This window comes from Lytechinus variegatus, chromosome 6 (assembly GCF_018143015.1).
Source record: "Lytechinus variegatus isolate NC3 chromosome 6, Lvar_3.0, whole genome shotgun sequence".
In the NCBI taxonomy this organism is placed as follows: domain Eukaryota; kingdom Metazoa; phylum Echinodermata; class Echinoidea; order Temnopleuroida; family Toxopneustidae; genus Lytechinus; species Lytechinus variegatus.
The window spans coordinates 5,286,982-5,291,989 of record NC_054745.1 but is presented as its reverse complement, the minus strand read 5'-3'; positions in this window follow the sequence as shown (position 1 = coordinate 5,291,989).

The window sequence follows — 5,008 nt, the reverse complement described above, 5'->3', positions numbered from 1 at the left end:
TTTAAACTGGTACCTGTTAAGGACTGCTTACTTAGCCATGAAGGCGTCACATATTTCAACAATCAAAAAATGCTAGCGCGAAGCGCGAGCTGAACATTTTTGAACTTTTTCAAAGAAAGAATGGAAAATTTCAATCAGTTTTAATCGTGAACAGGATAGCTATGTAATTTAACGATTGATGCGAGCGCGAAGCGCGAGCAGAAAAAAAATCGAGATTTAGACTTAAAAGTGGGCCACTCTGTTCATGTTTTGTAAATCATCAAAATGATGAGTAATATGGGGTCTTCCTACATTAATAATGCGAGCACAAAGCGCGAGCAGAAAATATTTGATACTGTGATCTGAAACTGGATAATGATTTAAATTAGAGAACAAGTTGGGTATCTGAATAAACATGCGCGAGCGTGTTTCATATTTAGACCTAGAATCTAGGCATTCTAAATACAACTTTAATCATGAAAATCATGAAACTCTGATAGTCCGATCTGAGAAAAAGTCAATTTCAGCTTTATATTTCTAGCACTTCGTAGAAAAATTGTAAGGTGGATATGGATTGCACTTAAAAAAGAGCTGATATGATTATTACTTTGAGTTTTGAAATAGAACCGGGACATCCTTACGACATGCCATCATATGAAAATGATGACTATCTTCCTATTCAACTTACTAAGCGCGAGATGAAACAAAGGGACAATTTAATTATAAAATTGATATCATACTTATTAATGCGTAATGAGGGCGCGAAATCTGATGATATCATGGCATAAAAACTGGACATTTCACTTTTGTGATTATGAATAGGATGCATCAGTTTATATATTTTTAACCATTAATGCGAGCGCAAGTCGCGAGCTATAATTTTTGATAAACTGTCATGAAAAGGGGATTTTAAGTAGTTTGTTGTATAAACAATATTGAAACATTTATATAACTCGCCAATCAAAATGCGTGCCTGCAGCGCTCTAGCTGATGCGCCTTAACAATTAGATCAGAAAAGGGATATTTTGAAAACTTTATGGAATACACGAAAATATAGGTACCTGAAAAATCGAACTTTGCGAGCGCGAAGCGCAAGCAGCAAATGTTTGCATTCAAACCATAAAATTGACATTTTTTCAGAGCACTTTTTAAAAACCAATTTGTAAATTACACAAAATAATGAAAGTTCGATTTCCGAGGTGAAATATGTGTTGTATATTGACTTCCAAACTTGATATTCAAACTCCATATTGAACAAGATATGTAAATCACCTAATAGGCAATGTGAGCGCGAAGCGCGAGCGAAAGTTTTATATAGTTGCACGAAAGATTCTTTTTTTTTCAAGTCTTCCCCTCATCTTATTTTATTCCTTCGTCGTCCTTCTCTTCCTTTTCTCCTCTGTTTTTCCTCCTTTTTCCTTCCTTCTTTCTTTCTTTCCTTATTTCTTTCCTTGTTTTCTTTTGTTGCTCCGCCAAGGGGGGGGGGGGGCTCGGCCCCTTGGATCCCCTGGGAAAATATGACAAGCAAAAAAAAAAGGTTATCATCGCCAAAGTAAGGTCATCTCGTCCCAAAATAATGTTTTATTTCGATTTAAAATGATGTATTTCTATGATTATCAAAGACCAAAATAGTAGGGGGACATTTGATATTGTGTCCCCCTACTATTTTGAGTAGGTGGGACACGTCCCCCCTGTCCCCCTGGGATTTCCGCCCATGATGTAATATCAATGGGAGCGCGAAGCACGAGTGATTTTGGGGGGTTTCAATTTGGTTTAACTTCTTACCAGAGTAGGCCCTACTAGAATATTGTGAACGAGAGCTGTAGTTTCTGTACTGTTGTTTTAGTATACCCTTCAATATTATTAACGATAACCTCTAGGAAATATGCAATCTCGACTAATTATCCTCATCAGTGGCGTGTTTATTCAGCATGGGTGCAGGGGGGGGGGGGCAAGGGCACCAAGATAAAAAAAATAAATGAAATAAATGAAAATCTGAGATTTTATTCTTGAAAAACACATTGAGGTATCTCACCTAAATAAATAATGAGAACGCGAAGCGCGTTCTGATTTTTTAAAAGAATTTTCCTGTATTTCATCCTGAAAGCCTAAGTCAGGGGCGGACCCAGCTTCCACCAATAGGGGGAGGGGCCATTTTTTCACCCATATTTTCCCCGATCGACCGCTCAAAGCTGATTTGTCCAAGTGCTGAAATGAGCCAACAATTTCGAGGGGGCTCGATATGGCGTATCGCATAAAATTGATAAGTTGGCAGTGAGCGAAGCGATCAAGCAAATATGTTGACACTTTTAATACATAAATACAAGGTTGTGATATATTTTGACATAATATTTGGAAAATAATAGTATATTTCATCCTAATCCCTTTCCTTTTCTCTCTATTTTTCTTAGCCTTGATCCTCCCTTTTTCTGTAGGGGGGGGGCAAACGCCCATGTACTAACAGTCATTTCCTAGATTTACTTTATAAGCAGCATAACTGTGTGTTATAATCTCATAAGCCATGTGCAAGCTAAAAATTAAATTTCAACGTTTGTGAATCTGAACAGGACGCGTATATAACTAGATAATTACCACGAGCGCGAAGTGCGAGCAGAAATGTTAAATATTATGGACTGGTCGAAGCGTTAGTCATTAAGACGATACATGTTTCAACGATTAAACTGATTAGATGAGATTTCAAATCCCCCAATGGGACATTCTACATTCATTTCCATCTGTCTTTTTCTTATCTTTTTCTCCTTTTAATATTATTCTCTTCCTATTTTTTCTTCTTCTTTTCCTTTCTTTTCTTTTCTTTCCCCTCTTCCTCTTTTTTCTTTTTCCCCCAGTACTTATCCCTCTTCCTTTTTCTTTCCTTTCACTTTTTTTCTATTTTATTTTTTTTCTTTCTCCCTCCCCCTTCCACTGTCTCTCTTTTTATTCTCTTCTATTCCCCTCTTCCTCTATCTCTCTTTTTATTATCTTTCTTTGCATCTTCCTCTCTATTTGAATATTCTTCTCTTCCTTCCTCTTTTTTTTCTTCTTTTTCCTCCTTTTCCTTTCTCCTAGCTTTCTTTTCGTCTCTTCCTTTTCCCTCCTGTCTTTTTCTCTTCTTCCCCCCTGTTCTTCTACCTTTTTCTTTGTCTTTCCTTTCCCCCTCTAAATCTCTTTTCTACTATCTTCTTTTCCCATCTTCCTCTCTCTTTTTATTCTCTCCTTTTCCCCTCCCCCCTCATTTTTGAGCAGGGGGGGGTGAGGCAGTTCCCCATCGCCCTCCATAGATCCGCACCTGATAGAACCCCATGGTCTCGTATCATTTGACCTTTGAACCTCTCGATGACATTTGATATATCTGATCATAATTTTACACGCACTGCGGTCTATCGGACCCGCGGTCTAACGGACCCGAGAACTATCGGACCCGCGGTCTATCGGGATGTCCCCATTATTATTATCCCCGACTTAAGCATGAGCTGCTTTTTAGCGCTCAGTGCAATCAAGGAGTTGATCCTGTCGGATATACCCATTCGTCTCACCTGGGTCGAGTGCAGCACATGGTGGGTATATTTATTGCAGAAGGAAAACACATCATGCCTGGAATTCGAACCCACGTCCGTCTGATTGAAAGACGAGAGTCTTAACCACTAGACCAGGGCGCCCCATTAAAACACATACAACAAATTTCTACAAACCAAATGATTATTTGGTGCGTACATCTTGAAACAATTACTTAAGTGGATTGGGAAGCAATCCTGTTTTTAGTTGTTTACAAGATCTTTGTGTTTTGTATGAACTTAAGGCCCTATCTCACCAACGGAGACGTCGCCGCGACAGTCTCCAACTTATCAGTCGCTGCAGTCGCGGAGACGTCTCGGAGACAAAAATGGCTTGCGCTCTCACCAAGGAGACGTCTCGATGGAACGTTTGAAAGATCATACACCTGACTTGGAGCAGGAGGAGGGATATCAGCACGCGTTCAGTCATGTGGTTTCTGAAGTGGGTCAAACAGTGTGAAGAAGTGTCGCGGAGACGTCTCCGCAATGTATTATAATTTTTTTGGTCTCCAGCAGGTCTTCGCGATGTCTCTGAGACGTCTCTGAGACATCGCGGCGACGTCTCAGCAGTCGCGGATATCATTAGTCTCCGAGACGTCGCAGCAACTGATGGAGACTTCTCGGAGACGTCGCGGAGACTAGAAACAGTCTCCAAAAATATTAAACATGTTTAATCTTCTTGCGACTCCTCGGAGACTCTGTAATTTTCATGAGACGTCTCAGAGATGTCGCGGAGACGTCTCTGCAACTAGCAAAATTTGTAGTCGCGAACTAGTCGCGAACTAGTTTCAAGCCCAGTGAGATACCCCCTTTAGCCGTCTGTGAAAAGATGGTTCATATTCATTGGTTAGGGCCTTTTATAGAGAACTGGTCCTGTGTGGAATTTTGATTGCTTTGAATTCCATTGTGTGAATTTCACTGCCTAACACCTAGGAAATGCTATCCTCCTCGACTTATACTTCATTATTACTAATAGAATTCCAATTATACTTCATACTATTTGTATAATTTACGAACTATATATTGCAATGCTTAAATTTGTGACCTAATTTGACCTTTCATAACCTTAAACGACCATTAATTGCCTAAATACGTCCTAAATGCCTTGTGATTCAGGTATGTGGATTTTATTTTGCATCTGTACTAATTTCTCATGCTGGTTAAAACTTTACCCATTTTTTACAGTATACCTGTTTGATGTTTTACCCATGTATAACTTGTGAGCATTTTATTGTAAGCATGCCAATTACAGCATTTTGGCTGTGTAATGATCGTATTTAATTGAATTGCCTTCTAATCCCACGATGGAGATATACATTACCCAGAAATAAGATAGTATCGCCAAGCTTTTTGAAGACGATGTACATTATTGAAATAAATTACACTTAAGTTCAATTTAATTGAAAAATGTACAATAATGGACGGATACAACAAATATATTTTTTTATTTCAATTCTCTTATTACACTGCAGCGA